This window comes from Haemaphysalis longicornis, unplaced genomic scaffold (assembly GCF_048455015.1).
Source record: "Haemaphysalis longicornis isolate Haplotype H1 unplaced genomic scaffold, Haemaphysalis longicornis Haplotype H1 scaffold_8, whole genome shotgun sequence".
Classification (NCBI taxonomy): Eukaryota; Metazoa; Arthropoda; class Arachnida; order Ixodida; family Ixodidae; genus Haemaphysalis; species Haemaphysalis longicornis.
Window position 1 is genome coordinate 59,661,195 of NW_027526445.1, and position 24,906 is coordinate 59,686,100.

Consider the following 24,906-nt stretch of genomic DNA (forward strand, 5'->3'; position numbering starts at 1 on the left):
TTTGAGTGCCCTGTAGTCGACGCAGAACCGTGCAAAACCCTCTACGGCGAGTAGAGGGTTTTGATCTGAGTAGAGGACCATGAGCTCGTCAGTGCCAGGAAAATATTGCGATTGTGCATGTTAACCATGTTATCTTCGCTGATTTACTATTCAGGCGAGCAGACGTGGTATGATGGACTGTGGCGAATCACGGCTGACCCATCTCTTTAATTTTGTGCTCCGCTGCAGATGTTTGTGGGAGCCTATGGAAGTTACAGGACATGATAGGAAGGGATAGGGAGCGCTTTGGTTGGTAGGACAACATCAGGACTCCAGGGTATTCAGAAATGGGCTAACGATAACGATACTTCATCATGCAAAACATCATCGCAGCTCAAATCGCAGTCTAAATGTAACGGCGTATAGTTCTTTGTGTGGTTGTGTGATGAGCAAATGCACGATGGCGCGGTTTCTTCTGCCGACATGGCAGTGCTCATGACCGCTCGAATAGAAGATCTCGTGCGGCCTCGGCATACCGCTTTTCCATACTTTCCCAAACTTTTGCCGTACTTTTTTCACATGCTTTTCTGCTCGGTCAGCTCGTATATCTTTCGTGGCCTCATTGTTAGCTTTGTTCAAGCGAGACCGATGGTGACGGGAAAATACAGGAGCGGGGGGATAAGAGCTGCTCTCTAAAGATGACATATACAAAAAACAGATGTGCCAATAGATACAAAATGTCACAGGAAAAAAACGTTCAGAACGAAAAATATTATTTTTCCGAACATAAGCTAGCATCTCGAATTGACGGTATGCTTTAGATAATACCGGTAAGGCATCTTCACGTGGCTTTCTCAGCGTATGACGGTAAGTAAGCTAAAAAAAAGTTCTCGCTGAGTAACACCTCAGAACAATATTTCAAGCATATTAATATTATTCCAGAGTTTAAGTGAAGGCGAGTCATCAATTAAAAGTTCCGTTGAATTCGGAAGAAGGCAGTGACAAGTAGGTTGGCGTCATTCATCTGATGATTAGCTATATGGCGTGTCTATAATAATGCAGCCATCAGGGCAAAGTGACACGATTGTAACTGGGATGTAAACAGACCTGTCGCTCTAAGGGAACCAAATATACACCGCAGGTAAAATATCAGCTGGGGTCTCGACGGCCTGGTACCAAGAAATCCTCTATCCTAAGCTGGGAAAGTCCGGCGTAAAAATACTGGTGGAGTGATGAGATAGGAACAGATACAATGTTTGTGAAGCATTACTCGATCTTTTCCAGTGAAATTGATGACAAATTGTTTAAGAAATTGCTAATTTCTCTGGCAAAGTCGCGCTTTTCTGAAATTAACACGCGGTGAAGTGTGAAGAAGAATACCCGCTTTTGCAATTTACATCTCACCCGGAAAGACTAGGCGGGGTGGGAGATATGAGTGTCTGAGGTAGCCTAAAAGCAAGACAAAAATATTTCTTGCAGCCTAATGCTTACATCACAAAAACGAGTAGCGCCTTTCGTGGGTTCTATTCGAAACACACCGAAAGAGAGATGAGAGAAGCATTGCCATGGTGTTATATAACGACAGTTTTGGTGTACGTTAGGTTTAAATATTTGCTCAACACTTGGACGTAATTGTGTTTATCTTATCCCTGTACAACAAGAAATCACCCTGCACAGCTACTTTGCAATTATGGGCATTATCACTGCCACACAAGGAGAGCAAAGCTTGCGTAGTCACGCTTGACACCTATTACAAAAAAGTCTCTGAAAAGAAGTGAGAGCACATACCGAAGACAATCTGCTAAAATAAATCTTGAAAATGTGACCGCTATGCACTCATAGCAAACACAATTACGCCTTTTTTTGGCGTCAGTAGTTTGGGACCGCTTTTCGCTTTAATGGGCTAGACTGCATGCATATAGCAATCATGGTCATTAGCATGAAGTTCATTGCTTCAGTACAAATACACAATGTCATACTTTGGGCGCGACAGCCCGCAAGGGCTGATGTATGTTAACCTACTCACGTTCTAGGATCAAAACCGTAATAATAAAAAGAAGGATTGCATGGGTTGCTGCCAATATATATTCATCTATGGAACTTCCAAAAATTGTGGAAACGAAATAAGAAAGCAAAATTTGTTGCCAGTAACAAAAGATTTTAATTTTTAGGATTTGTGCTGAGAAGAAGTGCACAATTTATACGTATTTCGAGAGGTTATCCTGCAAGTCACAGACTTTTGATATTGCACATCAGAGGTGAAAAAATACAACCATCCTTCCAGATGATGAAGGAATATTTTCTCATCCCGTCGAGTTTGCAGAACGGATATCGCGAATAGCGGACACATCGCCTTCAATGGCATTATGTATTTGCAATACTGGGATATAGAATGTAATCCCAGTTCACCGTAATGGTAGCCAGACTTCATGCCAATACAATACAAATGACGTGAAAAGCGTTTACCTTCGCTATTCGCTAGTCGGTAAGTGTACCACCGTCATAAAAGCTCTTCCGTTCGCAAGCGTGATGTGTGCATAACCTACAGTAGAGCTAGAAAATAAGGAGTGGGTCTGGCAAGAGACGATTCAGTCTAGTCTCTAACGGTGTTTTCCATTAAAAAAATGACTCCATAATGATCCATTCTATAGCAGTTGCGTGAGAAGACCTGGTATTTTGAGATGTTAAGGTATCGTACAAATTTGCAGTTCAGAAAGCACGTAATGTAGCCCGTTGCGAATTAAAACTGACAATTCGCTGAACCCCTTTGCTGCTTAGGCTTGTGCTGGTCTACAGTGTTTTGCATGATATTAGTTCGGGAGTCCTATGGGGAGACCCGTCCGCTTGAGAAAAAATTAATGCGAAATACTTTCTTTAGTGATAATACCCCGAGCTACAAATAACGTGCGCAGCTGTCCCAATTGACACCGTCGAAAAATTTCGTCAGGCTCGCGGTCCTTCTTCATATGATTCGCATGTGCTGCGCAAGAGACTGTGCAGTAAAGTGTGCCTGTACACATATTCTCCAAGTCCACACGTCTATAAGTCTGGAGGGAGGACACCACAAGGTATAGCTGATTTTTTTATTCTCGAAGTAGTGCAGCACAAAGGGAGCCCAGAAGACCTCATCATTTTAGGTGGCACGCGCTGCGCGGCAGAGCGTATGCAAGAAGTCCTACTCTGAAGCAACACGTACGACCAAAGACCATGGCACGCCTCCATCAAACAAGTTAATTAACTGAACACCGTAATCAGTGCATTTAGGATAACTATGCCTGTAGGATTACTGAAACATAAGATTTTGAAGGAAGTTCGCTCTATCACGTTTTCGTATGACACAAGTATTCTGGAAACAAGCTAGGTGAGTATAGTGGACTAAAGACTCGCTGCCTTGCTCCCCCACGCAGAAGACGACAAGCTTAGCAGCTACTTGCAAGGGTATTGGAAACGTGCAGCGTGCTACCGGCCAACACGTCGTGGATGCTGGTCGCTACAAACTTCTATGCCCTGGCGTCTTGTATAATCCAAGGGATATTGTGATGCTCTGCACCCAATCCCACGTCCTGGACTCATCGACGGGCATCTGCTACTGCATGTGGCACCATACTTTGTTCCGCGTGATGCTGGCCAACCTGTCACTCGATTCTTTGCGATGGTGCCAACGGGCACCTAAATGCACGCACGCAGACAGATCTTGATCACGTACCTCGCTTCGAGCCTGTTATATTACGTGATGGGAAGTATGGTGTTTGGACAGCCGTTTTATTTGTAATGAAGTTAAGAAAGGTGTGTTATGCCGCGAAGCTAACCTTCTGTTTAGTTCACCTTAGTTTGCATCTAATCTATGCTTCGGGGCACTTTGTACCTAACGTTGCGTTCCGTACAGAGCACGCATATCCTCATGTCGGACTCCGTATTGATCAGCTTGATAAAATGTGAAGCTTTTAGGCCACTCTCGCTGACTTATCTTGTGCTATTAACAGGGCTCTTGACATATACTGATGTTTTCACCACCTATGCAGAAACAGAAAATGAGTGGAAAGCAAACCCGCATCATTTGCTTTTGCCTATTTGTCTCTGCAAGTCACCTTGTTGACCACTCCTACGTCACTTCTATATTAAGTGCGAATGCACTTTATAAGCGACCCCAAACCATTCACCGCCGCCGGCGGCGGCGGCGGCGTCCCCAGTGCTCCTCTATATTTAAAAAAGAAAGAGCATCAAGCGCCAGGTTTAAATCCGAGGACTTTGCGGCCGCAGCGCGACGCTCTACCGACCAAGCCACGGACGCGACGGTGATATCAGTGTTAGTGACGCGCCTTATATCTTTAACGCATTCAAACTACGTCGTCAGCGGCGTGCGTTGGCGACTCAGCGGCGTTATAGCGGCTTGATAACTGCGTGGCGTACACGTGATACTACAAACCCGATGGAAGAGATGGAAGAGAAGGCGGCGAGGCGGTGGGCTGTGGGGGCCGAGCGCAAGCGCCGCAAGCGGGCCGACAACCGTGCATTCGCACTTTCACATTCTCCCCCTCGGGGAAATGCGGGGGAATTTTTGATGAAGTTTACACCAGAGGTCGTGCTTGCATCTATAAACGTTCTTTTCGACAGGAACAGTCCCTCCTCCTTTCTGGTTGGTAATATTCAGTTTGCTATATTAACTATATTAACTATAAATCAACTATATTAACTATGCTATATTAACTATATAGAGCACCGAAGAGAGCATCGTGAACGATTTGAAAATGACTCGATCCCAACCAGTACGTTTTTCTTATTCACGCGTTTTATTACACGCTCCATCTCTGCACACCAGACGGAGCATTCTCCTTGTAGGTGCCATGATTCATTTCAATTGACAGAACTTGGTGTCGGTGCGAGTGCCATTAGGTACTCGGGATGGGGGGGTTGATTTTAGTCTGTATGACTAAATGTCAGGAACACAACCATGACGGAGTAAGATTGCGAGAAGGCGGATAACACAGGCAAAGATGAGGAGTAGTTTATTTCATTTGAGGTAATTCTGTATGGGACATTTCTTGTTTCGTAGTATCTGTGTTAAAGTCACCCAGTATCTGCAGCTGTCATGGAGGAAACGAAAAGAGCAAGAGGAAGCGAAATGTAATGTTGGGTATGATGTGTCTTTCGTCGTAGCAGGACTTTGGGGAGCGTGGAAGATACTGCAAGGTATATCCCGGCGAGTCCACCAGGCGTGATTGCATCTTCTGCATAAAAGACGGTGTCGTGGTTTGATCGAGTGAGGTGTCACCGGTAGTTCAACTTTTGGACGAATCTATGGCAGAAAAGAAAATACCCGCCATCATCGTGCCTGGAAAAGTTAAAAGCAAACGGCGTAAAAAGGTAATGTACCTGTCGAAGTGTCACCAGAAACAGTAATGGAAATCACATTGGTGACCGGCCAATTGGGGTGGCATATAAAACTGTTTTGGGACCAAGCAGCACGCTTTTACGTGGTTGCAAAGGAGCGGAGGCTTCCATCCCCCCGGTCATAAAGACGTTTTGTTCACCATTGGCCAGTAGCTGGTAAAGAGCATCCCCATCTACCACAACGCCGCATAAGAAAAAGTCGTGGAAGCCTGTAGCAAAGCAGTTTGAAAGGACCCGGATGGTTGCATATTCTGTACAATATTCAGTGGCCACGAAAATTATGTTTGCACTGTTATAGGGTAATGGAACTTCTTCCTCTTCCTACATAAGAGACGACACGGATCATCATCATCTTCACCAGCAAAAAACGAGCGGTGGCGCGTGCTCGCGCTCCGACCACCCCAGTTTTATTAAAGCCCTAATTCTAATCAGACGTGCACTCTGCGCTCTCTCTCGACGGCTTGGCAGCCGGAGGACCTTAAACTTCATTACATGCCGTCGGAAACCCGGGACCTCGGGACAAGGCTTACCTCAGCGACGCCCGGAGCCGCGCAAGCCCTTAGAACCGACGCGGCAACGGCGACCTTGACCACAGAATCCCCCGGCGCCAGCTGACCACCATAGAATGGCTACTCCGATGTCGCCTGAGCATCTGCTCTGAGCTGGACAGCGTAATTCTCGAAGCGGAATCAGCGTTGCGAGGGCAAGCTAGACTTTCGGCGTCCGAGGTAAGCATTCTGCTTGAACGAATCGGATCACTCAACCAGCGAATTAGGAAGTTCGACGACCAAATTTTTGACGAGACGCCAGACGACCAGCCTGATAATGAGACGTCGGATACGGCGATGAGGTCGCGAACGCGACAGCGACCCTGCGTTTTGAGTTGCAGAACGCCATTGCATCCAGACTACCCACTCGACCGTTGAGCTGCCCGGTTCCGGCCACCAGCAAGTCTAAGCTGCCTCAGTTTGACCTAATCAAGTTTTATGGGAACCAGAAGAACTGGCAGCGCTTCTTGGTGCAGTTTTCATGGGCTGCGCACAACTACAGCGAAGTGAGCACAGCGGACAAATTCAACTATAGCAACACCCTCGTGACTGGAGCAGCCGCGTCAGCCATCTCTGGGCTTCAGGCGAGCAAGGGATGCTACACGTACACAGTTGACATCCTGAAGTGCTTCGGAGGTGAAAGAATCAACCTTCAAGTTCATCTCAGAAGCCTTCTGCACCTGAAACTGGTTTCGTAGTCTAGCAACACACATTAGCTTCGACGTCTCTACAATCAGATACCGGTGCATGTACGAAGTATGAAAGCCCTTGGTACCAGTCCCGCTAATTACTGCTTGATGCTACGGGAGGTTCTCTTTAGAACGCTGCCGCTCGGCATGGTCTTGAAGTACCAAGCACTTCAAGTCACCGACGTCTACTTCAACGACATCCATATCGACTCAAGCCGTAACTGATCAACAGAACGAGACGGCACAATCTGAACAAGAACTCCTGCAGCTTCTGGAGTTTTTCTATCCTCAATTTCGGTGTCGAGAAGCCGTGGAGCGTCAAACAGCTGTGACCACACCGGACGTCGCCGTGACACCACAAAAGCCACATAGACAAAAGAGACTGCAAAATTTACCAACTGTATCGGCTCTGCAAAACTCGGCGAACAACCCTAAATGGTGCTTTTTCTGCCAGTTCGTAAAGCATAGTTCCGAGGTTTGCGACAGCGATGAATGGAGCATGAAACGGAAGAAGCGGCTGCTCATCAAGGAAGGTCGATGCTTCCGGAGCCTCAAAAAATGACACTTGGCGAAAGCCTGCTGAGGCCGACTGCGGTGCGGCAAGTGCCCCAGAAGGCATGCCACTACCATGTGCGTGCCGGATGCCTTGAGCAGAAACAAAGTGACCTCTACGCCCTTTAGCCTGGTTTCTCGTCAAACTGGCCCCATTGTCCTGCTTCAGACTTTGACCACGACAGTCAAAGGTTCTGCGTCATCGGGACGCTACCGGATCCTCTCGACGGTTGGAAACCGGAGGACCTCAAGGTCTATTACAGGGTCTATGTACCGGAAAGAAGGCTTTCAATGAATGTAAAAGAATGGTTACACGGGTGTAATAGGTGGATATAGACGGCCTGTTAAAGAACCGAGGCGAGGACCGTGAGACGTAGGTGATTCTGTCTAATGGTGTATGGCACTCTACAATGATGGTGATAGTAGGAGGCAGCTGCCAAGCAACCCCTTTTTCCTCAAAAATTTTTAACATCCTCCCAGCCGCGCAATAATTGGAGGAAGATATTTACAATAAAGGGAAGAGTTCACTTGTCAGCAGTCATCCATTGCTTCTGCCTTTTCAGTAGACAACAGCAAAGCATTTTATTCGAAGGTCGCGTGGGTGGTCCATAATGATCCCAATCGGTGTCATGTTCGTAGTAGCCGCATCAGAGTATTCTATGCTTATGCTTCCAACGATGCTTTGAACGTTTGTGGAACCAGCGCATTGATGAATCCGTCCAGGATAAGTGGCTTGTCTGGACCGTCTTCCGTTTTTGATAATGACAATGTAGTGCCCGTCTAAGCTTCCTGTGACACGAGCGGGGGGTTGCCTGTGGTGTCCTAGAAGAATTCAGGTGTAGGCTGGTTTTTTTATGTGTTTACAGACTTTTCTACATAAGGCTAGTCCTTTCTTTCTTGAATTTGGGACAATCGGCAGGTTGACATGTATTTCCGACGATGGTTATTTAGGACAAACGTACATGCTTGTCGTAGGTGCTTCCGTATTCGCTGTGTTCGCAGTCTTTGTTTTGCGGTCGGAGCTATCGAATCCTTACATTTGGCCTCGGCAAACAGAATCAATTTGGTACTAGTGCTACTGCGAAGTCGACATAAATATGAAGGCTTGGTGGCTGAGTCCTAGGCTGCGTGGATGTGTCGGTGCTTGCGAGGGAGTCAACACTTTCTCTTTGCAGGCCTTCATGAGGTTGTTCGTGGTGAATTGTGTGTCATTTCGACTCAGGAAGACTACACGAAGCAGAAGGTTTCCAGGTGCACCCACTACGTTGTCGTTAATCCATTGAGAAATTTGAAGAAGTTCATTTTTGGGACTGAAATCGACTCTACCAAAAATAGAAGCGACTGCCTCATCAGGTGATGCCTTAATTCCTTGCTTGAATGAAGCCCTTCATTGCATTACGGCGTCTCTTGACGAGCGTCTTTCATAGGTGTCACCAAATCGCTGTTTTTGTTAGAGCGGCCACGGTGCTGAATCTTTGTTCTTTATAGTGCTCTTTTCTTGTTCGGAGGCTATGGGTAAATTGTCGTTACTAGGGTAATTTTGTAACTCCGGGAACAATCGGTCAATTCTTAATTTTGTCTTCAGGACAGAATCTTCGAATTTATGCGATGCTTCACATCCTGTCTCTAAATCAACCAGTTTGACTGTCCAGATTCGTCAGAATTTCATATTTTTTCCATTAGGCTGTTCTAGAGGGAAATTACCTGACCGATTGATGGTGTCTCGGGTCTCATCTGTGATTTTATGTCATTGATCAGTGCAGTTACGTTCTTTCGGATGACGTTTCTTCGTTAGCAAAGGGTCTCCATGTCGATGCTCGGCGTCGTTATTATCTGTAGGTCGCCCAGAAGAGTCATGTAGGCGATAAACAGCAGCTGTTCCTTAGGTTGTTCGCCGCAGGAGTCCATTTGGTAGCGTTGGTGAGGGCATCTGATTGTTAGTTGCTTGGCGAGCCCTCAATTGATCCGTGGGTAGTCACGTCCGCCTGCGGTCCGTGATCAGCGGTCACAGTTCAGTCCCATCACAGCCGTGCACACACATCATCGTTGATGGCGGTCCGTACACTGCGTTCTTCAACTTTGTAGATCTTCCCATCCTGGTCACGGTACAATTTTGCTAAAGAACCGAGGCGAGGACCGCGGGACCTGAGTGATTCTTTTTAATGGTGTATGGCACTCTACAATGATGGTAAAAGTAGGAGGCAGCTGCCAAGCTACCCCTTATTTCTCCAATATTTTTAACACGGCCGAAGGAAAGCACTGTAGGGTGTTTCTTATATGTCAGGTATACTTGCGAACGCAAAGGAGAATGAAGTGGTAAATGACGAGCTAGAAAAAATGCTCAACGACACAGTGAAATTTTTAGAAAACCGGTATCAGTCCAGCAGGTGGTGCGCATTATCCCTGTTGCAGACATCGAGGGTGCAGCATCCTGTTGATTGTCATAGTCCTGTGTTTCACGCACATTTTTTGTACAAATATTACACCAACTGGATGGACATGATCCGGCTGCTTAGCGAGGATAATTGCAAGCTCCACCTAGACGACGCCTCGTTCACCACAACACACACCTTACACGAGCCCCTAGTAATGTCTGGCATAGCTTAACAATACACCACGGTGTAACTTCGCTTGAAAGGTTTGCCACCTAGTGTAAAATGTTCGTAAATTATAAGAAAACATCGCTGAGGTTCCTTGCTTTCACTTGTGATCAGCGGAAGGCCTATCACATTTTTTTAAGTGGTCTTTGACGGAGGTGTGCTCTGGGGTGCGCCTCGAAGGCGGCCTCAATAGGGCCTCGAAGGCAGCCATCGCTGCGGTAATAAATGGAACGTGAACATTTACTGATTAGACGGCCCTTAGCGGGCTTGAACTCTCGTCATCAGGGTAAGATCAAGTCTGCCGTACGGCAGAGTTAGAGCATTGTAGGCATTGGCTTCCGAAACTTACCTGCCTTCGTCCACTTTGGGTATTTTTATCAACTTTGTGGCAGAGAGCCGGATCACTGGGTATATGTGGTCGGGCTCAGGGCGGATCTCTGTGGCGGACAATTCGGCGGAGCTCGGTGAATGTCTTCGCATTGGAAGCAGGGTTCCTCTTCACAAAATTCTGAACACCTTGTGGCTGGCCAGAAAGGTCACTGAATTTTGAAGCCATAGCTATCTCGCAAGCCAAGTTCTTCTTGGCGTTAATTCCAGCGCCTTGCCCCATCCATAAAGGAAACATGAGTGGAAACGAGCATACGGATGCTATCTTAGCAATTCTGTGGTTCTCGAGGCGCACAGGCTTACGCATAGCAACCAACGCCAAAGTAGTCGGTTACGCAGAAGCCATAAGGGACGCGTGCTTGGGGTGTTATTACTTCTGGTGGAGACACTTGTTGGCTAGCATGCAGCGCCTTAGGGCACACAGACAATAAGACCTGCTCAAAACATCCGCAATACTAGCCCCCCAATGCAGCAGTGACAATCGATCAATATCGGTTTGCCAATGGTGGCATAGGATGTGCTTGATGCAGCAACGACTACCACATGATAGTAAGTAGAGCGGTATTTAGAGTCCCTATGTAAATGTTGGTATATAGATCGGACACATTTTGCAGGAGAGCTTCGTGCAGAGCAAGGGACAACGTACCTGAGTAAGCTCGTCATCAATCAATTATTTTTTCTTACTTTTAGATTTTATGTAACAAAGCACGAGCTGGGGGTGGTCTTTGCAGTGCCCGTTAAACGGCAGACTAAGAAATATTGGTAGTGGCTGCAGGTGGATATTTGTTGATTTCCGTCTAGCCACTAAAATCCGCAATTTTGAAACACTGTAAGATAGCAGTAGAAGCATAGATATTTTTATTTTGAGCTTCTCTGCACTATTTTTGCATTTTCATTCCGTTCACTAGTCACAGCAATCATGAAAAAGATACGATAATGATTTTATATGATAATAAACGCCTGGCGGGAGAAAGAACAGCCACAACCCAAATGGGGCCGTGTTCCTTGCTGCTCAATGCTATTTCGATTTGCGCCTGCGCCTTCTCAACCAAAGAGCTCTAGAAAACACTTTCATCTCGCTTGTATGCAATATTCTTAACCCTGTGTATGTGATACAAGCAACACGCTGCATTGCTAAGAGAACTAACCGATTACCCATCTCCAATAAAGAAAATCTACCCGCTTTTGTACATATCTTTCAAGAACAAAACTCCATAAGCGTCAGTGCTCTCTATTGACAAGACGCTGCCTCTAAATTGTAGCGCGTTTTTATCTTCCAAAAAGAATTCTGCCTTTTGTGTATATGATGTAGAGCTATCCTACTTGAAAGCATGAACAGAACGGACATTTCGAAGTTTGTGCGCTAGCTTCCTAGGGCAGCTTTATGTACACACAACAAAATTGCTGTCTTTTTATTGCGAACATGAGACGGTGGCGTGTGCATGGGAGGAGAGAATAGCTTTTCCGTTTTGGCGGAAGTTTGTTGCATGGTGTAAATTTTAGCGCTTCAAGTCTGCAACGTTTCAAACAAAACAGTTTACTTGCCGTTATCATCTTTCGCGAAACGCCTGCTAGTCCAACGTGTGCATGAATTATTACAGTGTCGCCAAGGGCACCCGATACTGAAAGCTGTCGCTTGTATTGTGGCATTTACGGGTTCCAAGCACTGGCTTCATTGCGGTAATTTCGCAGTTGGCTATGTCATCAGGACACGTATGTTTGAGTATAAGGTAATAATTATATCGGTGGTTGTGTTATAATGCCCCGAAATTGCCAATCCCTATACTTTCTTGACTAAGTAGGTACCTTGGTTACGGAGTATTATTGTTTACAAAAAAAATAAAGTTCTCCTGGGCGCAAGAACAGCTTTATTTCCGGCTAAAAACATGGTCATTGTAATGGGCAGTCATAGTAGTTTTGAAACTCACAAGAATAATTTAGATCCGTCAGAAGTTTCGTCTGCCCAACTGAATGCGTAGAAACACTTATTCTTTGAACCTCGCACAACAAAGTTTATTTCGACGCGCTTGTTAACATCTTGCTTTTGACAACCAGACCAGCGGCCTCTCAACCGCGTGAAGGGTATTAAACTCTTCGTGCGTCAGCATAACAGACGCCTACTACTTGTGATAGCTCCATTTGGAACAGTGAGTATCACGTCATTTGCCATTACCAAGAGGTTTTTTTATTTAAGGTTAGCTAAAGGCCACTTGGCTTTTTCATAGACACTGAATCCTCCAGCTTTTCTTTCCAAAGCAAAAAAAAAACATTTAGCCTATAGGGTGTAACTCGCTTAGGTACAAGCTCTGTTGTGGTGAAAAAGTGTGTTTTCGATTTTTGCAGTTCCAGCAGGTCCATTTATGATTTTGCAGCAAAATAGTTCACGGGAACTGTTCGTTTTGAAGAGAAAATTACATTTTATGTCACTCTCAGTGTTATACATGTGTTTGCCAGTCGAAAAACAAAACAAAAAATTCTCTCGCAAAATAGAAATGTCTGTTGTACAACAGAAATGTCTGTCGTAGAACACGGATCTCTCTTGTGGATAAAGAATGATGTGTTGTGCAACAGGAATATATTGTGTGGAACTGCAGAATGCCTGCCGCACGACGGCGGTTTCGGTTCTACGAGCTGCAGAATGTCCCTTTTCGTGACAGGGTAATCCTGCTGTATATTCAGTTGTGTTTTTGTATGGGTTGCGGCCTAAATGAATCATTTTTCTATTGCGAATGAGCTAGCATTGACGATTTTGTTGGTCTCGGAAATGCACTCAACTGATTTGAACATTCATCGTCATGTTATTATACAAGCAGGTACATTCCTCCAAGTTCTTCGAATTTGAATTTGTTGGATCCTGTGTATTCATCGGCACATGTGTTGAGCTAGTGCTTGAAGGGTACAATCAGGACTTAGCCATTTCAGAGTAAGGGTAGAGGCTTTTTTTACATTTACATTTCTTCTGTTTCCTAAAGGAAAAGGCTAATTTCCTATTGTAACATACTTCAGGCCCATTCTTTCCCATGAATAAGTTGAATGACCTTAAAGTACAATTGTTTGACCGAATGTAACCTTGTCTACCGCTGTTTTCTGTTCAAAAGGATGAAGACACCCTCGTCTAATAAAATTTCAATAGCTTAGAGCGAAAATGTGGGACCGGTAAAACAGCTGCGAGAGCGTTTTTGAACAGCGAGAATGGCTACAACATGGTGATTGGCGTCATCTACTAGGACAATTGATGGGAACGAAGTCACCGCATACATGTTCTGGTAATATAGGGAATATAGGAAATTGGCTCCAGCCACTGTGACAAATAACACGTAGTTACTATTAGCAGTTGTGAAATGCATACCGTTCTTTGGGTGTTCTTTTTGTTACTGCAATATTTTACTCCTTTTAGTGTGGTAACATACAAGCATTTATCTGTTCTGAGTTCAGAAGAAAGGTTTTGAACGTATGTAAGTTGTGGTGTCAACTCGCCAAGAAGAAATATCAAGTGTGCGATATTTGGGTAGTTGGGCCTGCGATGCGAAGTGCGTCATGTGCCGGAAGGCTTAGTCTTGAAGGGACGTGACGCCAGCAAAACCAGCGAGGACGACGCGTGTGACCCGAAATGCGCCTTCTGTGGTATAGATGACGAGTCCGGCCACAAGGCCGGCCACCAGCGCTTCAAGCAATCTTTCCTCCTCAAGCACAGACCGTCGAAAAATAGAAAATAACAACAATGATAGCAGCAAAAGCAAAGTCAGCAGATTCATCAAAGGTCTTGTAGACTACAGACGGAACATGGCGGCCAATTGAGAAGTCGCACGGGAATATTCTTAGAAGGAAAAATTAAAAAACACCCATCCAAAGAGGACTAAAAGGATGGAGGTAATAAAAGTCGTACTGAGAATCGGTCCAGTTTCTTCTTTCGCCTGTTTCACCACAGTGACAGACATATGCGCGGCTACAGAAGGCCGACATCGCTCCCGGATCAAGTATCTACGCAACTAGGTGGCGAGTAAAGACGGCATTCCGGCTAGAGATCCCAGAGCTCCCTAGTGACCGGAATTCCCGGCCATGGTTACCGTTCGTCCATTGGAGGAACTAGACGTGAAGTCAATGGCAACCCGATGAGCTGGGCAGAGACGTTCTCCCGCTACGAACTCTCGTTGGTGTATAAAACGATGGTCCGGGACAGGCCAGACACCACGGCCCAAACGACTGGGTACCACAGACACTAATGCGAATCGCACAGATGTTGTAACACGGTATGTGTAAAATGTTCTCCCCAAGGAGGAAATACATCATCTAAAGCACAACCACGCCGACCAAGCGGGTGAACAAAAGCAGTTAGAACACTCTCCCGCTTGCGAACTAGAAAATGAGAAAAAAAATGATTATCAACTGTGACAAAGAACAAATCACGAACAACTGTTCCGGAACACACAAAAAATGTGGTTGATTCCTGTGTCATAGGAATCGTGATAGGGAACATGAAATTGATTGAAATCCGAAGCGAAACTACAGATGACCATGATTTGCAGGTCGGAGGTGGTCATGTGCGTGTGCTTGTGGGTGAGCGATGTTCTGCTGACGGGTTGCTTTGCGAAAGGTGTACTGGCGTCATTTACGTCACAGATAGGAGGTCAGTGAAGTCTTGGCCTATCCGAAATAAAACTTTTCTATGTTAAAATATTGTAGCAGCTATGCCGCTGTAGACGAGGGCTGTAGCCCCACCGGAGCAGTGCATGCCCTGACTGCTGATCGTCATCAGCCGCGAGCCACGCGGCACGAGTTACGCGGCCTGCAGTTGGAATGGAGACACCGAACCCGACAGCACCACGCTCGCACTCTGCCACGCAGTACCACCACCGGCGCCGTGGCTTGCCCATCTCCACCGCTGTTCGCATTTTGGTATTCGCTCGGCACTCCCCAATAAATGAAGGCGCAACGTATCCCCACATCCCCTTCATAATTCATAATCCCCTTCATGACCCGGAAACCTAGCGCGCACCACAGTTCAAGCCATTCAGGGCAGATATTTCAGCGGCATCACCAACGCTACGTCAGCGTTGCGACTGTGCCCCAGGACACGTCAGCCATGGCCTTATATTACGCCTGTCAGGATTCCGTCGCTCAATTTTCTAGCCTCACAATCTCATGCTTCTGGGACTATAGAAGTTCTACGATAAAGACCCTCCTGGGCGTTTCGTGCTGCTTGAGACCATGTTTTCATCCGAGAAATCAACAACCACGCATAGCCCTACAATATCGCCAGCAGGGCTGTACAAGAGCGCATCGTGCCACAACGTCGGTGGCCGCTGCAGACCCATGATCTGAACAATGCCTTCAGAAAGGCTGTCTTTGCTCATTTCAGCTGAACCAGCCTTTTTCATTGTCAGCAAGCTTCTCCTGCCCCAACCACCCCAGAACAATGGGGCTGCCACTGTGGAGGTGACACGTTCACTTCCGTCCTCCGCATCACAAGAACAATCGGCGGCCTCACCTTACGCCGATACGGACGTGACCGTTACCCAAGTCCACGAAACCATCGATACCTCCACGAAGCTCAAAACTTTCGCTGAGCTTTTTCATGCTGTGCATGATAAGCCTGACGTTTTAGGCGCAATGCAATTTCTTCTTTCAACTACACCCATTTTACGCTAAAGATGTGGAGGAATGGCTGGCTCAGGCCGAAGCTTTTTCCACAGTCAACGGCATTACCGATGACGTCTTAAAGTGCAAACTGGTGATTCGAAACCGGCCAACCAACCGCCTCTCCTTCATTCGCTACAAGCTGCTAGCTGCTCTGTCAGTCCAATACTCCCTGCCGAAGCAAGGTATCCTCTCGCCTACCAGCACTCATCAGCATGACTAGGCACCTTGCCCAGCGACCTCATCCTCGCCTATGACACTAGAAGCTCTGACTACCCCTGAAGGCGTACCTGTTTAATCTGGTTTGCCCTCACTAGTCGACTCCGCCACCGGAGTAAGTCAGACGTGCAGTCCCAAATCTGCCCCGAATACACCCACGGGCGAGTTTTCTTCACCTAAACCCTCACCATATGGAGACACAACCAAGCCAGGTTCGCTACCGGCCTCGTAACTGGCACCCGACAACAAGCCCCATGCCTGTCTCAATTTTGACTGCGTTCCTTCGCTGACGTCGGAGACACTTAAATCACTTTTATGCCCCACATCACCTGCGCATTACCTAATCGTTGCAAAAGCTGCGACGTACGCTCAGGACAGTATATCCGATGATGCACGAGAGGGCAAGATGTCTTACACCGAAGAGAGAGGCATTTTGAGCTAGGGCACTTCGAATCCACCTCCACGCAAATCACTTCAACGAGCAAGCAGCCCGTCGCAAGTTCCACCTCAGCAGTTAGAGGCAGCTGGTGGAGCAGACGTTACTGAGGGCAAGTCTACACCCAGAACTACACCCAGAACTACGCCCAGAACTACGCCCAGAAACAAATACCGGACTATTGTGTCTGGAAGAACGACGGCCAACCCAGCGCACCGGCGGGTAATCTGTCACCGTCGGAAACGTGAAATGCCACGAATCTTCTATCATCATGTTCAACGCCAACGTAGGACCAAGCGGCAATACGTAAGGCGCTGCGGCCATACGAAGCCCCTTCAAATCGGATGCTCTGAACTCAGAGTTCACGTGAGTGCGTACCGATGTACACCCCGACGTGGGTTTTAATCAGGAGCATTCTTCCATTGGTGCAGCCGGCGCTCGGACCATAAAGAGCAATGTTCCATCAACATGGCAATTTTAGGTGTTCCGTGCAACACCACGACGTATCGGAAGTACCTCTTCCCTCAACCTACTCTACATGTCTTGCGTCCCGTGACTCGTCCACCACTCAGTGCCCTGGGAAGACCACCCGAACTAGAGGTAAACCACCGTAGAGCTATAACCGCCTAACTAGAACAAAACACAACTTCTAAATAGTTTGCACCTATGTGTACAACGAATGTGTATAGTATAGCGTACAGTGCACATAAGATTTTTGTTGTTCATTGTTTGGTTGTTCGTTCTCTCCCGCCGCAACACCGCGAGACAACCGGAGAGTGGTAGATGTAGTAGTAGTAAAATCCTTTAATGAGAAGGGACGGCCGGTTCGCTAGAGGGGAAATGGGAATAGCAGGGAGGCAGGATTGCCACATCTCCAAGGGCCGTAGAGGCAACTTCAACTGAGTTCTTGATTGTCCAGTTTGAGGGACCAAGTGGATTTTAAACCGCGGCTCACACTACTCGAGCCCGAGCGCTCTCCTGTGTTTGAGAGAGTGATGTTATTTTTGTGAAAATTAGCCACACGAGAATTATATTTTAAGAGATTTCCGGGAAATTCAGCACAATTTTATAACAAAGGAAAAACATAAGAGCCGTGAAAACTCCGAGCCATCTCAATGATTTGTGGCTTGAATTTGCGCTTTGTTTCTGTCGATAATTGTGTGGGAAAAAACAACGGTCAACGTAACCTAAAGTTGGTGGAGCGTGCTAGCACTTCGAAACGCTACGTGTCCTGATCCCATCTAGAATATGAGAATGGTTGGCGCTCAGAACGTAAGGAAATTGTTTTACACATGCAATTAAGGAATTTTATCTCAGAAAGAATGGCAGATGCTCAGACATGAATGGGTTTATAAGCACCTGGTCCTTTGTGGATGGTGGCGGATCAGTCCTGGCCCCATCGAAATAAGCTCAACATTCGTAGTAGTGGCGCCCAAGCTCTTAACTGTGGAGATGCTTTGAGCTGAGAGCGCAAACTAAGCACAAAAATCTGCATAGTCACGTTAAAGTGTAGTGCGGGGAAACTATTTATGGCTGTGACGCTTTTCCCATCTGCAATGCTGTTAGTGCCGGCGGCGAGTGTATTTTTGGTGGCTTTCCGCCCTTAGCCGAGTTTTTAAGGGTGTAACAGCGGGCCCTTGTAGAAGAGGCGCAATCGGTAACCACTGCTGGAAGACGCCACTGCAAAAAGAATAAAGATCTTAACCGGCGATATTTACTCGTTTTCTGTGTAGAACAACCTCCTTCCCTCTTCAGATAACCGATGAATCTCAAAGACTGCACAGGGAAGTACAATGATTCTGTACAAAAGATTGAGCTCTTTTGCATTGCAGAAACAGATGACCACAAAAGCTGTTGGAATAAGACCTTTCAGGAACCGTTCACTAAAGCGATTATCAATATTACGCAGCACGGAACATTCTCTGCAACACATTCATTTATTGCCAGGTTTGCAACTGCTCTGAAGTTTAGTTGGCGCGGTAATTGGCGACTGTCAGGTGAAAATTTTGGAGATACTCATTCCTATAAGCTCCGTTTCTGGTTGCCTCTTCTTTTCAAACGTGGTGCATCGTGCCATCCGGCGGTATACCAGTGATGTGCGGGGGACTGTTAAGGGGTTCGTAGCGTCATCTGAAACCTTTGGTGGGTAAAATTTACCCGTGGTTGTCCCATGGGCACGTCTTTGAGCCTTATTGGCATGTGCGACGCTGTTTCCCCTTTATTTTTTTTACTTTGTGTTTTTATTGCGCTAGCAATCGATAGGGCACTAGGGTATTAGTTTTCGCCGTTCCTTTGCCGAAACAGCGAGTTAGGAGGACACAAACCAAAGCAGTTCGTGTTCAGAGCGCTTACGTAGGTGGCGTTGGCTGCAGTGTCGTAGCGTGGGGCTCTGAGGGCTCGGCCTATATGGCGAATTTGAGGTGGCGGTGCACCCCTCGCGCAAAAGCCTATGTAGGAGCGCCCCTGGCAAATTAAAGTGGCAGGTAAGGTGCAGAAAGAGGTGAGGTGAGGTGCAAATTTTCAGGAGTGCCGGAGCACTGCTGTGAACAAACTGTCACTCGGCAGGGCTTGGCGTTGAAATGGTGGCAGTCGGAGAAATAGTGCCTGATGATAGCACAAGGGCGTTTCGATAGTATCGGGATTTTAGCCGGACACCAGAGCAGTGAATCTGGTGGGCTGGTCATCAGGTGTTGTCCATTCACGGATGATGTGGCTTTCGCAAAGGGGAAGTAATCCCAGTATTGTGGTGCTCGAGTCCCCATAAAAGTAGGATTTACCTCTTCGCAAAGATCACAGCGCCCCTAGGCTCACACAGAGTGATTGCCCATGTTTTTAATCATCCTTAACAGAGGCTTAGACTCGTTAATAGCAGAAACATTGCAGATCGTGAGGACGATGTGGAAGACTGACTGGGGCCATATTCGTGATTTCAAGGTGCACCATCTCCGTGTGGCTCCCAGACACCACCAACGTGGGCTGTGATTGATACAACCTGGTGATAATGATAATCGCCGCAAACATTCACACACTGTGAGGGTGTCTCGTAGTGTGGTATGCGATACGGCGACATTGGTGTCGCCAATGCGTCCTCCTTATCCTAACAGCTACTCGAAAGGGGCCCGGCCTCAGAAAATCAGCAAATGCAATGTGTCATCTACAACGCCCCACAGTACATCACCACCTCCTTGGCAACTGGCATTTTAAAAAGAACCCTCAATAAAAGCACCAAGACGCCAACGATGCAAAATACCTGTGTAACCGACTGCTTCACGCATACTTGTGCTCGGTTATCGGCAAGCTGTTGATGCACCCAGTTGACAAACTAATGGCCGAGCTTCCCTTTAAAGACAGCCCTACTGGGGTATACACGGTTTGTGTGATTCTACCACTCGCGCAATGACACATCGAGATGGAAATTACACTTGTTAGCAATACATTCCCAACCTGTCTAACATGATCTAATAAAATATCGAAACATTTTTATGTATTCTTCCGTGTCAACTTTGCGTTACGGACTAAGAGCATTGGACTGAAGTCTTTACCCCGACGACCGGTGCCGCATCAAATTCAGAATTACTTGTGGGATGCATGGTTCGGAGACTAAAGTGCCGCCCACTCTGAATGTCATTGGCGGGATTAATTTATCCGGCGGGAGGTATTGGTATTTGCAGGCATTCCATTCAGCTTATGTAGCGGCTAGTTTTCGGGAAAATTGCTTTCAAGGACGCCCCTTTCGGTTGATATCCCCTTGATTCGTTTAGTGCTAAAGCTCAGTGAAAGAAAAAGGAAGGCAGTACACTCAAGGACAAACTGAAGTCTTGGGGACCTCATGGACCGAAGTACTGGTTTGATGACATCGTTGTTAGTCTAAAAATACTTTTACTAGCAACCTTATTTTTTAAGCAGGCTCACTAATTTTCAGTTTTTAGAAAAACAAGAAAAGCAATTTTTCCTGGTGCAAATTAATTTTTATTGCCTGGCAAACTTAGTATATGATATGCTTCTAAATCGGTTATTACTTGCATCACCAGCTCAATTTTTCATTTGTAAGCGTACAGTGCCTAATGAGTGCAGAAAACAGACAAAGAAACGTGCTCGACAGACAGGAGAAATTTAGGGTTAAAAGGTAGAAGTCCATCTGGAAATAAGCACAACCTTGCTTCAGCAGCTAACAAAAATAAAACATGATGTAGACTGTGGCAGTTCCTAAACCAGCTTCCCGTTCTTCCCGGTAGTTAACAGGACGTCATGCTAGAGTTATTCGATGAGTGAGCGAGGAACAGGAATCTGTTGAATGGTGAACTGTAGTATCGTAATCAACTCGATAAAGATATTTTTGTGGGTGCTTTCACGCTCCTTTGGTGAGACATCTTATGGTGGACGGCGAATTAGGCTAGAACCGTCGGTTTCTAATGGGTGGTTGGGCGCTGATGTCGTAGTAACGTGGATGATGAATATTGTTTTTTTTTTCTCCAGAAATGTCGAAAATGTTCTATGACTCTGGGTTGAGGTCACGATTGATGATGGCCCGAATGGGAAATATTGGTGGCTTAGAGCTGACGTAATAATCTGAAAGAGTAGCATATCCTCATGAAAGGGCATATTTATTCCTGAACATATTTAGTGCTGGCGCCTTGGGCTAGAAAATAGCCTTTGCTTTAGTATTATCTGCGGCCCGAAGACGACTTCCTTAAGAAATACGACTCAGACCTAGGTGTGGAACTATAAAATAAAGGGGGGATTGCCTGTTGGAGCGGTGAGTTATACGGGGTCGAACATGTTGTATGAAGTAATCTAAGGTATGTTTTCATTGCAATTGGCGCAGTTTCCTCCTCATAAAATGTCATCCCTTGTTTCCCCTGCGCGGGTGACAACCTACGTTGCGCGTGTGATAGGCCAGGACGAGAGGCGGTGGAAGGAAAATGAGAAACCCTCTCACGGGGCGGCAGCTGTTGTGATCGTCCAAACAACTTGAAAGTGATTAAAATATATTCAAGCAAGATACCTGATGCGAATAGTTTTGTAGGACGGTTCACTATTGCCTGGTCATACGCCGGAATATGCGACAATCAGTTTTTGCTGGTGCCTAAGTCATAAACAAGTGCTATTCTCAAGGATTTCACAATCGAGGCAAGTTGAGGGCAAAGGCAGCCAAGGAGGATAGGCCTACGCAAACTGTGTAGAACCAGGAGGAGACTCAGGAGGACCAGCAGGAAACACTGGGGGAGTTTAAATACGGTTGGTACATGAAGAGGACAAAGTCAGCATACAAAATGAGAGATGTATTGACTGCGGTGCTTTAACACGCCGAGCCACAGTTGGGCTGTGAGGCGCGCCGTAGCAGAGGGGTACGGATGATTGTTTTGCCATCCCGTGATTTTTAACGTGCATAAAAATCTCGATAGAAGGGTGTGTTATCTTCCGCCTCCACAAGAACAGCGCTCATCTAACCAGCATCCGAAAATCAGAGAGACATCGGAATCACAGGACACGGAATATTAGGCAGGAGCTTATATGGTGTGTGCAGAGATCTCGTATACCCGTTCTGGATGGGGACGCAGGCGTATGGAAGGGCAGTTCTTGTTAATTAACTCGGACAGACCCGGGACGAAGTTATTACGTCATGGTGGTGAAAAGGAAATCATTTTCCTTATTCGTAATTTTTGGCCGATAATTCGCCAAAACATAACGTTCTTCTCTGGTCCGCCCATCCAAGCACCAGTGTCCAACTGGATTAGCTGCTTACGGAGCTTCTAAGAGTCTTCGACGCGATAGGACATCCTGATGATCTAGATAGCGTTTGTGGATTTTGTGCCGCCGTCCCCTTCAGCGCGAAAAGTGAGTGCCTGTTTGGACTTTGCGGACTAGGCTTTCCTCAGTCGTGTTTTTGTGGCGGGGCGGATGAGTACCAGGACGTCGAAAATTTTGTAAAGAATTTACTCTCCCGTCTTTCTACGCATTCGACTACTTTCTGGTGGTGGTTGGTAAATGCGTTGACATTCATACCGCCAAGGACAGCTCATCATTACATTGCTGCAGTCCGTCCATTCATGCACAATGGTGAGGCGCCGTATTTTGCACATAAATTATGTAACACGAGATGTTGAGACCTAAAACAATAGGCCCACTGATTGAACGAGTTGACGCAGTAATAATTATCCTGGAGTTCTTTCACATGGTCACCGCAGGGCAGGGATTTAGGTAGGGCAATTAGGCAGGGTGTTTAAACTTGCCGAAGGATCTATTTACGATGAAATGTAATGCATATAGATCCTAAAACAGTCCGAATGGCCGAGTAAACAATGACAGTTACGAACATACAGATAAACATAGAAAAACGTATGCGTGCTAATGTGGGTACTGGGTGCACAGTGCTTTTTTCAGCTGCACAGCAGCCCACTGATTTGGATATTTCTCTGGACGATTTGGGTAAGCGACATTGTTTTACTTGACCCTTTTGGTCAATTTACCCAATGTTTAACGACACAATTACTTTCTATTGCAAGAGAAACAATCCAGGAGAAAATACGGCCATAAACAAAGCAATGGCGGACAACGGTCGCTGGCTGATTATAGTAGCGCTATCTGTGAGGAGTGACGGCAAGCAAGGCTGCAGAGCCTAATGACGCGCTCGCAGTTTCTTTGAATACCCGCCCTCATGTCTTAATAGCACACGTCATGAAAACAAACGATATGGAGGGAGAGTGAAAATTTCCCCCTAAATTGGTTTTTTTTTCTTGGTGAACACGGTGTCGTTGCCTGCCGGACAATCGCTGGGGCCCTATAAAACACCAGATGTTTCGCATAAAACAAGGTGGTGTACAGTCTGCATGGCCCCATTAGGCGGAGCTACAGACGTAAGCCAAGAATCGGGCTGCGCATGACGGCAGAGATTTACGGCAGGAACCTATGGGTTACAGGCCAGTAATCTTTTAGAACTGGTTTGAGATGGAAGCTTTGTTGGAACGATAAGTTTGCGAGCTAGGAGGAGCGCGGAGATTACCAAATAATCCGATAATTATGCAGTGTACGATGAGGGCTAGGGCAAATTACGCCAGTGGCATTAGTGGCTTGGTTTGGGGTTGGCCTAAAACATCATTTTTACCGCTTGTTCAACGCTCGCAATGACCTAAATTCTCTCTTCGCCATGAAAGCATGCCAATATCTAGTGAAAGGGCTTCTCGTCCGGAATAGGAATGCATTTAGCGGCTACAGGGATTTATATCTTACCGGCTTCCCTCGTGATTCTGGAGTTTTAATAATTTCCCCACGCGTGATGCACGCGAAAGCAAAGCCCCTAAGGAAGTGTATATGAACTCTTCACATATCATTTTTTGGCATACTCGACGTCTTGGGACAGCGTTCCCGAATTTCGTTTTCAGTCTCAGCGCAGGTATTGCAATTTTTTAACATTACCCAGGGTTATGTCGTGCCCACCATTCGCGAACTGCCATTGAAAAGGTCGTCGGGTTGCGACACCGCTTCTAGCTTCATCGCGAAATGTTCTCTTAATATGGTCACCCCTTTTTTCTGCCGCAGCATGCGTATATAACTTGACAAGCAACATTTTAGAATAAACTTGAAATTAGGCGCAATCTGACCTGTGCAGAAGACAGGATGAGCCACAACGACAGAGAAACTATAGACCAATCTCTCTTCTGGCTTCACTTTTGGACGGCTTTGATAAAGTCATACATCGACACGTTTCCGCGAGCATCAGCTCTCTTTAGCTCATGAAATCTACGCAAGACGTATCCACCATTACCCATATTTACCACCGTGGCAGCTGTAAGTGTTGGGCTGAATATCTCTAAGAAAGCAGAGCGATAAAAGTAGTTGGTAAACAAGAAAACGATATGACACCGCAGCCAAAATAACGGTAGTCAATTTCCACACGCGCTCAACTTCCGCAGATATCTTAAGTGTACCCACGCGTCAGTAGTCGGGTGTGCTCGGAAGTAATACCAGAGGACATATGGTCGCCGTCCTCTCTTGATACGCGTCACAATAACAAACCGCCTATATCGCTGGAACTTATCATACTGGTAAAACCTTATCCAACTAACATCAAAAAGCGGTCAGATGGAGCACTAGAACTGGAAAAATAAAATGAAACATTTATTCTGGCGTAAAAGTAAACTCTGTCAAAGTAAGAAATACACCAAGATAGAAATTTTAACAGATATTTTTGTATTACCTTTGGGATCTCATTTGGCCATTCTAGCTCTAGCTTCCAACCGATGATATATGGCGTCGCAAGGCAAAACGGTCATTGGGCCTTGCTCAAATAATAGAAGCTATCACCTTCGCGCATTTCTTCCTGCGCATTCCGAAACCGCATAATATCACACACACACAAACATCTTACGCCACACAAGCGGTACTGTCCTGTTTCATTTTTTGTATTGAAAAAGGCCGAGCCATCCCCTTAACCGCTAGAGTTATTTATCGTGATTCGAGCATTTAAC